The sequence below is a fragment of the Babylonia areolata genome, chromosome 33 (assembly GCF_041734735.1).
Source record: "Babylonia areolata isolate BAREFJ2019XMU chromosome 33, ASM4173473v1, whole genome shotgun sequence".
NCBI classification, from domain to species: Eukaryota; Metazoa; Mollusca; class Gastropoda; order Neogastropoda; family Buccinidae; genus Babylonia; species Babylonia areolata.
The window spans coordinates 18,092,638-18,103,821 of record NC_134908.1 but is presented as its reverse complement, the minus strand read 5'-3'; positions in this window follow the sequence as shown (position 1 = coordinate 18,103,821).

The window sequence follows — 11,184 nt, the reverse complement described above, 5'->3', positions numbered from 1 at the left end:
TTTTTAAAGGGGGGAGGTGGTGGGGAGTGGGGGTGAAATGTAAAGCACTTTGCGCAGTATTTCTGGAGGAATGTGCTATATGAATGTCCATTATTATTATTATTATTATCATAAACACATAAATAAATAAATGAAATTTTAAACAAAGGCTACAACGATGGTGGCGCACTTCTCCTTCAATCTTTTCATTTGACACACGGTGACCCAACGTCTGCATGGACTTCATCCTCTCTTTATCTGACCATGTGCGTGTACCTCCATTACAATCTCTCTCCCTCCACTACTACAAACCCCTTTCATTCCCTACCAGTTTGTGTCGGGGTACACAAAACTCAAATGACCGTGGCTCTGTCACGTGGGTCCTAGGTACACGGGGAAGGGGGCACAGTATGTTCAACACACTTGTGGTTATATCCGCTGTGTGTGTGGTAGAATCTTCAAGAAGTCACGTTGTCACCAGAACAGACCACAGTCACCGGTCGTTTCGTTTTGTGCAAAAGCTGCTGCTTTGGAATTTGTTCACTTTTGTTTTTATGTCATTCACATCTTTGTTTGAACAAGTGAGTTGCATTTCTTTTCTTTCTGTCTCTTTTGCGTTTTTTGTTGATTTTTCATTTCTTTTTTTTCTCCCCTCCCTTTCTTTGTTCTGTCACCCGTTCTTTTTCACGTTCCCGTTTTCTGTTTTCTTCTTTTTGTACTTCTTTCTGTCTTTGCTTATTTTTCATGCGTTGATTTACTGCTTATTTGGGAACAGACAGAAGATTATATTCTAGCTGTCTGGTAATGCTCATTCAAATGCTTTGAAATTGAAATAGTCTGTCAAAAGTTTACCGTTTCTCGAAAATTCTCAGTGGATCAGTATTTACGGGAAACGTCTGCTTTAATCATTCGACTATTGATGTTCCTGTTTATTTTGTGTATTTTCTTTTACTGAGGAACAAGAACACTTGATTTTTTTTTAAAGGGGAAGGTGGTGGAAGGGAGCATTGATGGGGAGGTGGTGGGGGGTGGGGAATGAAATGTAAAGCGCTTTGCGCAGTATTTCTGGAGAAATGCGCTATATGAATGTCCATTATTTTTATTATTATTATTATTATTATAAACACATAAATAAATGAATGAAATTTTAAACAAAGGCTACAACGATGGTGGCGCACTTCTTCAATCTTTTCATTTGACACACGGTGACCCAACGTCTGCATGGACTTCATCCTCTCTTTGTCTGACCATGTGCGTGTACCCCCATTACAATCTCTCTCCCTCCACTACTACAACAGCCCTTTCATTCCCTACCAGTTTGTGTCGGGGTACACAAAACTCAAATGACCAACTGACCGTGACTCTGTCACGTGGGTCCTAGGTACACGGGGAAGGGGGCACAGTGTGTTCAACACACTTGTGGTTATATCCGCTGTGTGTGGTAGAAGCTTCAAGAAGTCACGCTGTCGCCAGAACAGACCACAGTCACTGGTCGTTTCATTTTGTGCAAAAGCTGCTGCTTTGGAATTTTTTCGCGTTTGTTTTCATGTCATTCGCATCTTTGTTTGGAACAAGTGAGTTGCATTTCTTTTTTTTCGGTCTTTTTTGCTTTTTTTGTTGATTTTTCATTTCTATTTGTTTTCTTTTTTTTTCTCCCCTCCCTTTCTTTGTTCTGTTACCCGTTCTTTTTCACGTTCCCGTTTTCTGTTTTCTTCTTTTTGTACTTCTTTCTGTCTTTGCTTATTTTTCATGCGTTGATTTACTGCTTATTTGGGAACAGACAGAAGATTATATTCTAGCTGTCTGGTAATGCTCATTCAAATGCTTTGAAATTGAAATAGTCTGTCAAAAGTTTACCGTTTCTCGAAAATTCTCAGTGGATCAGTATTTACGGGAAACGTCTGCTTTAATCATTCGACTATTGATGTTCCTGTTTATTTTGTGTATTTTCTTTTACTGAGGAACAAGAACATTTGATTTTTTTTAAAGGGGAAGGTGGTGGAAGGGAGCATTGATGGGGAGGTGGTGGGGAGTGGGGAATGAAATGTAAAGTGCTTTGCGCATTATTTCTGGAGAAATGCGCTATATGAATGTCCATTATTATTATTATTATTATTATTATTATTATTATTATAAACACATAAATAAATGAATGAAATTTTAAACAAAGGCTACAACGATGGTGGCGCACTTCTCCTTCAATCTTTTCATTTGACACACGGTGACCCATCGTCTGCATGGACTTCATCCTCTCTTTGTCTGACCATGTGCGTGTACCCCCATTACAATCTCTCTCCCTCCACTACTACAAACCCCTTTCATTCCCTACCAGTTTGTATCGGGGTACACAAAACTCAAATGACCAATTGACCGTGACTCTGTCACGTGGGTCCTAGGTACCCGGGGAAGAGGGCACAGTGTGTTCAACACACTTGTGGTTACATCTTGTTTGGAACAAGTGAGTTGCATTTCTTTCTCTCTGTCTCTTTTGCGTTTTTTGTTGATTTTTCATTTCTATTCGTTTTCCTTTTTTTTTTCTATCCTCCCTTTCTTTGTTCTGTTACCCGTTCTTTTTCACGTTCCCGTTTTCTGTTTTCTTCTTTTTGTACTTCTTTCTGTCTTTGCTTATTTTTCATGCGTTGATTTACTGCTTATTTGGGAACAGACAGAAGATTATATTCTAGCTGTCTGGTAATGCTCATTCAAATGCTTTGAAATTGAAATAGTCTGTCAAAAGTTTACCGTTTCTCGAAAATTCTCAGTGGATCAGTACTTACGGGAAACGTCTGCTTTAATCATTCGACTGTTGATGTTCCTGTTTATTTTGTGTATTTTCTTTTACTGAGGAACAAGAACATTTGATTTTTTTAAAGGGGAAGGTGGTGGAAGGGAGCATTGATGGGGAGGTGGTGGGGAGTGGGGAATGAAATGTAAAGCGCTTTGTGCATTATTTCTGGAGAAATGCGCTATATGAATGTCCATTATTATTATTATTATTATTATTATTATTATAAACACATAAATAAATGAATGAAATTTTAAACAAAGGCTCCAACGATGGTGGCGCACTTCTCCTTCAATCTTTTCATTTGACACACGGTGACCCAACGTCTGCATGGACTTCATCCTCTCTTTGTCTGACCATGTGCGTGTACCCCCATTACAATCTCTCTCCCTCCACTACTACAACAGCCCTTTCATTCCCTACCAGTTTGTGTCGGGGTACACAAAACTCAAATGACCAACTGACCGTGACTCTGTCACGTGGGTCCTAGGTACACGGGGAAGGGGGCACAGTGTGTTCAACACACTTGTGGTTATATCCGCTGTGTGTGGTAGAAGCTTCAAGAAGTCACGCTGTCGCCAGAACAGACCACAGTCACTGGTCGTTTCATTTTGTGCAAAAGCTGCTGCTTTGGAATTTTTTCGCGTTTGTTTTCATGTCATTCGCATCTTTGTTTGGAACAAGTGAGTTGCATTTCTTTTTTTTCGGTCTTTTTTGCTTTTTTTGTTGATTTTTCATTTCTATTTGTTTTCTTTTTTTTTCTCCCCTCCCTTTCTTTGTTACCCGTTCTTTTTCACGTTCCCGTTTTCTCTTTTCTTCTTTTTATACTTCTCTTTCTGTCTTTGCTTATTTTTCATGCGTTGATTTACTGCTTATTTGGGAACAGACAGAAGATTATATTCTAGCTGTCTGGTAATTATCATTCATACGCTTTTAAACTGAAATAATCTGTCAAAAAATTAACAAATAGTAAAAGTGGTAACTCTCTCCGTTCACAAGGTACACAACTTCAAGTGAATTTGTGAAAAAGTTACCATGTTTCTCGAAAATTCTCAATAGCTTAGCATTTACGGGAAACGTCCGATTTGATTATTCAACTATTGACGTTCCTGCTTATTTTGTGTATTTTCTTTTGGTGATGAACAAGAACATTCCATTTTTTTAAAATTACTAAATTAGGGTGTAATGAAAATAAGCAACAACAACAACAACAACAACAACAAAAAAAAAATTAGGTCTCTGTCTTTCTTAGACAGTTCAGTGAGGACTTTGTCTGGACAAGTGTGGAGAAAGCACATAAATATATATATGATTTAGGCATTTTACAGTGCACATGTATATATATATATATATATATATATATACAAGCACACTGTAAAATGCCTTAATCAAATGGTCCGATTACAAACTTAAACCGGCGCACTGTAAAATGCCTAGATGGTCGAACACAAACACAAACGCACTGAACAACAATGCCCCGGACACAAACACAAAGACATTGTACAAGGCCTCAAGGCTCTGTACACAAAAGCACTGCATAGTCCAGGACAGATACAAAAATGGTCAAAATGTCTGCAACAAAACCGTTCTTTTCACGATAAAATATAATAAATCATACTGATCACGCTGATATAAACTTGACCGCTGTAGGTGGGCGGGAACATGATTAGATTTTGATTTTTAATAATTATTTCTCACACATTTGGCCATGAAAGAGCGCCTTACAAAGATCCGCAAGGCATGGGCAAGCGAGGGTTACGCAAGCGCGGTATAAGGGGTCGCCAGAGGAAAGCGTTTAGCGCGGTACAGTACTTGTGGCTGACTGCTGCCGCGCTGATGCTGTCCTATACCTCCGTTAGTAGGTCACTGCGGCAGATGACAGATACCGTACAGAAAATGAGAACTCTTTGGGGTCAAAAAGGAAACAAAATATTTAATTTCATTTATTACATACTAAATTGGTAGAAAACGCAAGTTTGCTTTTATGAATGTTTTACAGCAAAAAAAAGAAAGAAAGAAAGAAAAAAATATATATATTAGGTCTCCGTCTTTCTTAGACAGTTCAGTGAGGACTTTGGACAAGTATGGAGAAAACACATAAATATATATATGATTTAGGCATTTTACAGTGCGCTTGTATATATATATATATATATATATATATATATATATATATATATATATATATATATATATTATACAAGCACACTGTAAAATGCCTAAATCAAATGGTCCAATTACAAACTTAAACTGGCGCACTGTAAAATGCCTAGATGGTCGAACACAAACACAAACGCACTGTACAACAATGCCCTGGACACAAACACAAAGACATTGTACAAGGCCTCAAGGCTCCGTACACAAAAGCACGCCCAAGACGTGAATGCCTCACACACACAGACAGTCCAAGACGTTGTGGTGAAGTGGTTAAGCATAGTGGACTACTGACTGAGAAGGTGTCACGTCTAAAAATAGTATAGGGGGTCTATGTGCCCGCTAGAGGCAATTGGTGGGATCGGCTTCTTCAAGTTATTGCCCGTGACTGTCAGTTTTTCAGCCAAGCGCTCCACACACCTGTTACGTTTGGCCTTGCAAAAAAACATGTTCTCCAATTTTTGATAGTGAAAGGACAATGTTTTGTAGAGTGCAATATGCTTGGAAAGATTTTTTTGACTCACTTGTGTAAACAAAGTGAGTATGTTTTAACCCGGTGTTCGGTTGTCTGTGTGTGTGTGTGTGTGTGTGTGTGTGTGTGTCCGTGTGTCTGTGTGTCCGTGGTAAACTTTAACATTGACATTTTCTCTGCAGATACTTTGTCAGTTGACACCAAATGTGGCATAAAAATAGGAAAAATTCAGTTCTTTCCTGTCATCTTGTTTAAAACAATATTGCACCTCTGGGATGGACACACACACACACAAATAAATAAAAAAGAAGCCTAATTATATGCAGACTGCATTTACTGTTATTTTTTTTCTCTAAACTTGGCACTTTGACCTCTTATTCTGACACAACAACAAGAGGAGTCATTATTATCATTTTTTGTTCAAACAGGAACTTCTTTTGCTAAGCATGGAATTTTTATTATTTTGCAAACGTTTTGGTGCAGATAGTAAAAAATGGAAATTACTCTGTAATTAATGCTAGGGGACTTAATTTATCACAAGTGAGTCTTGAAGGCCTTGCCTCTCTTGTTTCTTCTAGGTTTGGCCATTCATGGTCAAAATATGATCAGACTATCTAACCAGTGTGTGCTGTGGACTCAGTTAGGAAGCCATGGTTGAGACATTGTCTTCAGTTACAGTTTTTCAAGGAGGCGTCACATCATTCAGACAAATTCATGTACCCTATACCACATCTGCTAGGCAGATGCGTGAGTGCCTACGTACATGTGTGTGTATACATGTATATCTCTCTATATATACACACGGAAACACACAAACATATATATAGATGTGTGTGTGTGTGTGTGTGTGTGTGTGTGTGTGCCAATCAGAGCTGATTTCTTCTACATCATTTCCTCAAAGGACAACACACACGTGCACACACACGCACTGGTATGATTATATCTTTTACCAATTTTTTCATTTCTTTAAAGCATCATTGTCAATGCTTCTGTGGTGGTTTAAACAGTGTTTTATTTGAAACATGTCACAATACAATGCTTTCGTCAGTATATATTTTTTTTTAACCAATTTTATTATTTCTTCATAGCATCATTGTCAATGCTTTCGTTTTTACCAATTTTATTATTTCTTTACAGCATGATTGTCAAATCTTTCGTCAGTGATTATAATTTGGTTGTTGTTGTTCAGGGCAAACAATGTGTCATGTACCCCAAAGAGAACTTGTTTTTATTGGTGGCTGTCGTCAGTGTCAGACTCAGGGAATAACAGCCGTGCTGGAGAGACCCCTGGCGAAGAACCAGCGGCCGTCCTGCAGGGAGAAGCTGACGAGGTGGTGGAGAAAGAGTTCACCATCCTGGCAACCCTGTATGAACGCTGTGAGTGAATCGGGTTGATGTCGTTTTGTTTTGTTTAATCGTTGGCTTGTGCTTGATTATTATTATTATTATTATTATTATTATTAGTGTGTGTGTGTGTGTGTGTGTGTGTGTGTGTGTGTGTTGTTGTTGTTGTTGTTGTTGCTGGCTCCTGTACGTTTATGCGTATTTGACTGTGCTTTCATATCTGTGAAACTGCATGTTTGGTGCATATCTGTTATGCATGTGTGGGTGTATGTGTGAATGTGTGTCTTCATGTTTTACATTTATTTGCTTATTCATCATCATTGTTGTCTTATTTATTTATTTATTTATTATTATTATTATTATTATTATTATTATTATTATTATTACTACTACTACTACCTTTTTATATTATAATTATTATTTATTTATTTATTTACTTATTTATGTACGCTTATCTATTATTTATTCACTTTTTTGTTCTCAAGGCCTGACTAAGCGCGTTGGGTTACGCTGCTGGTCAGGCATCTGCTTGGCAGATGTGGTGTAGCGTATATGGATATGTCCGATCGCAGTGACGCCTCCTTGAGCTACTGAAACTGAAACTGTTGTTGTTTGTTTTGTTTTGTTTTTTGGTGTGGTTTTGTTTGTTTGTTTGATGGGGGTGAGGGTGGGTGGGGGTGAGTGTAGGTCTTCTCTCTCTATTTAACTCTCTCCATACGAACGGCGAAAGAGACGACGTTAACAGCGTTTCACCCCAATTACCATCATCAAAATATTGCAAGCGGAAGGCTCTTATACTGAAGAGGTGAATGTTGACAAAGAATACCACAATTCTGACGACGGAAGCTAAAGGTTGGGTCATTGAGACACCCACTGGACATCCGAGGGGTCTGTGTAGAGGAGAATAGAGGACTGGCCGTACCGAGTGAGGTATGTTTCTCAGTCAGACTCTGTCTCTCTGTCTCTGTCTTTCTGTCTTACAACAAAGATCAAATGTATTGGAGTATGTCTGTTAGTATGTCTATTTCTCAGTCAGACTCTGCCTCTCTCGCTCTCTTACTCTCTGTCTGTCTGTCTGTCTCTCTCTTTCGCTGTCTGTCTGTTTCTATCTCTCTCTGTGTCTTATATATAAAAACAAAGATCAAAAGTATTAGATACTAGCTTACATTAATGCAGCTCCCACTGACAAGAAAATGCACACAAGCTTGTGAAATGATGCTAAATAAGTTTGATTCTGGAGAAGACTATTGGGTGCTTTTTTTTTTTTTTTTTTTTTAAAGAATGTTTTGACTACAGATGGTTTTGGGATTGTATGGATGTGTCGAGGTTGATTGCAGTTAACGAATATTTCTTGCAGAATTTAAAAATGCACAAACAAGACTGGCATGCCAATATTGAAGAGTTAGAAACATATAATTGGCTCCTCTCTTTTGAGAGCTTTTTTTTTTTTTTTAACGGAAAAATACATTAAAGTGATAACTAATAAATGGCAAGGAACCACCATGGCTCGATTCAGATTAAGAACTTTAGGTCTAAATACGAAGAAGTGGAGTGATGGCCTAGAGGTAACGCGTCCGCCTAGGAAGCGAGAGAATCTGAGCGCGCTGGTTCGAATCATGGCTCAGCCGCCGATATTTTCTCCCCCTCCACTAGACCTTGAGTGGTGGTCTGGACGCTAGTCATTCGGATGAGACGATAAACCGAGGTCCCTTGTGCAGCATGCACTTAGCGCACGTAAAAGAACCCACGGCAACAAAAGGATTGTTCCTGGCAAAATTCTGCAGAAAAATCCACTTCGTAAGTGGGAAGTCTCTTGCTGAACCTTGTCGCAAACAGGTCCACCATCGGCCGGAACCACTGTTCCCACACTCCTTGCAGGGTGTCCTTGTCCAGGGTCCACTCTGTGTGTATGACACTCTTGGACCTGCTGAGAGCATCTGCCAAAATGTTGTCTTTCCCTGCTATGTGTCTCGCTGAAAGTGCAATGCCCCTGCTGTGGCACCAACGGAGGAGAGCCTCGGTCCGCAGAGAGAGGTCTGCCGAGTGCGCTCCGCCCCCTTTGTTCACGTAACAAGCGACTGTTGTGTTGTCCGTGAACAAGCGAATGGTCTTGCCTTTGGCCTCCGCTATGAAGTGCTGGAGAGCCCTGCGAACTGCCTCCAGTTCCAGAACATTGATGTGGCATAGGCGCTCCTCCGGGGACCAAGTCCCTGCTGCATGGAGTGAGTCCATGTGGGCTCCCCAGCCCATGGAGGAGGCGTCTGTGAATAGTGCCACCTGAAGAGTAGGTGGGGCTATGGGCACCCCCTGTGTCAGAAGAGGGGTGGTTAACCACTCTGATGTCACCTTGAGGAACCACTCGCCCAGACATATCCGGGTATCCCATGGCTGAGTGCTCTGGGACCACCGTAGCCTGAGTGCCCTCTGAAGAGGGCGCTTGAGAACCCTGCCCAGAGGGATGAGAGGTGCCATGGACTCCGTCATGCCCAGGATGGAAGAAAGTGTCCGCGCCGTTGCTTGGGGCGTTTGATTGGCTAAGAGCGGGCCAGACTAAGAGGGGCGTCTTTTCACTGTTAGCCGCGCGAAATTCGGCCAAACAGAGCAAACCATAGGCCTAGTTTGCATCAGTTTGACATGGTAAGTATATGTAAACACCAAACATGGAGTATAATACAAACTCCTCCTTTCGGTAGGAAAAACAAATAAAACTTTGCACGCAGGAAAAAATACAAAAAAATGGGTGGCGCTGTAGTGTAGCGACGCGCTCTCCCTGGGGAGAGCAGCCCGAATTTCACATAGGGAAATCTGTTGTGATAAAAAAAAAGAAATACAAAGAAATAGAAATACAAAGAAATACAAATACGGAAATAGAAAATATGGTTCTCTGCTGACACGTCTGCACGGTCCCTTTGTCCTATGTGTAGTGCTTTAGTTGATGATGCAATACATTTTCTTTGTGTGTATAAGTTTTATGACGATATTCGAAATAACTGTATAATTCTTAACGGATAAATTTAGTAGAAAATGGACCTTACAGGTCTGCTTTTGGCAGATGACGAAATGAGAATAAGATCACTAGCGATATTTATTACGCTAGCTTGGGACTGTCGGGAAAATGCAGTTAGCTTTGGAAACCTTATAATTTTCAGAAAAAGAAATTAATGCTACCCTAGTGTCAGATTCATAACTTATATGATGATTTGCTGGTGGTTGTTTTTTTGTTTTGGGGTTGTTGTTTTTTTTTTTAATCGAAAGTTGGATGTTCGAGTTGTGTCACAAGGATTTATTTGCTTTCTGAATTACCAATATAAGTGTGTGTGTGCACGCGTGAACTTGAACTGAGTGAATTGTCAGCGTATGCGTGTGTGTACCAATTTGATGTACCTCCGGGTGTAATGTCACAGTAGCATTGTCTCCACCAGGATGCCCTTTAACTCGCTCAGTACGGCCAGTCCTCTCTTCTCCTCTACACAGACCCCTCGGATGTCCAGTGGGTGTCTGAATGACCCAACCTTTAGCTTTCGTCGTCAGAATTGTGGTATTCTTTGTCAACATTCACCTCTTCAGTATAAGAGCCTTCCGCTTGCAATATTTTGATGATGGTAACTGGGGTGAAACGCTGTTAACGTCGTCTCTTTCGCCGTTCGTATGGAGAGAGTTAAATTAAGAATGTATGAATGTGACTGTCGGTTTTGCCATTCACTCTTTACAAGATGCTCAGTTCTCTGTACACCGCCATTATTCCTTTGTTGATATATTGTGCTCCTTGCCGAAAGGATAGTGTTGTCAATGGCAACAAAACCGTGTCCATCTCTCTCTCTCTCTCTCTCTCTCTCTCTCTGTGTCCTTTCCTGCATGTTTGTCTGTATGTCTGTCTGTCTGTCTGTCTACGTCTGTGTACGTCCCTTCTTCTCTCTCTTCCACTTATCGTCATCATTGTCTGACGGGCGCAATAGCCGAGTGGTTAAAGCGTTGGACTGTCAATCTTATGTCCCGGGTTCGAATCACGGTGACGGCGCCTGGTGGGTAAAGGGTGGAGATTTTTACGATCTCCCAGGTCAACATATGTGCAGACCTGCCAGTGCCTGAACCCCCTTCGTGTGTATATGCAAGCAGAAGATCAAATACGCACGTTAAAGATCCTGTAATCCATGTCAGCGTTCGGTGGGTTATGGAAACAAGAACATACCCAGCATGCACACCCCTGAAAACGGAGTATGGCTGCCTACATGGCGGGGTAAAAACGGTCATACACGTAAAAGCCCACTCGTGTGCATACGAGTGAACGCAGAAGAAGTCATCATTGTCTCGTCACATAATCATCATCATCATCATCACAAAAATGGACCCTGTGTACTATCTGGTAAAAAATCTTTTATTTCTTTTTTTTTTTTTTTCAGATCCGACTCAGGTTCTGTTGGTTCAACGGGACAAGGGACATAACCGTGGC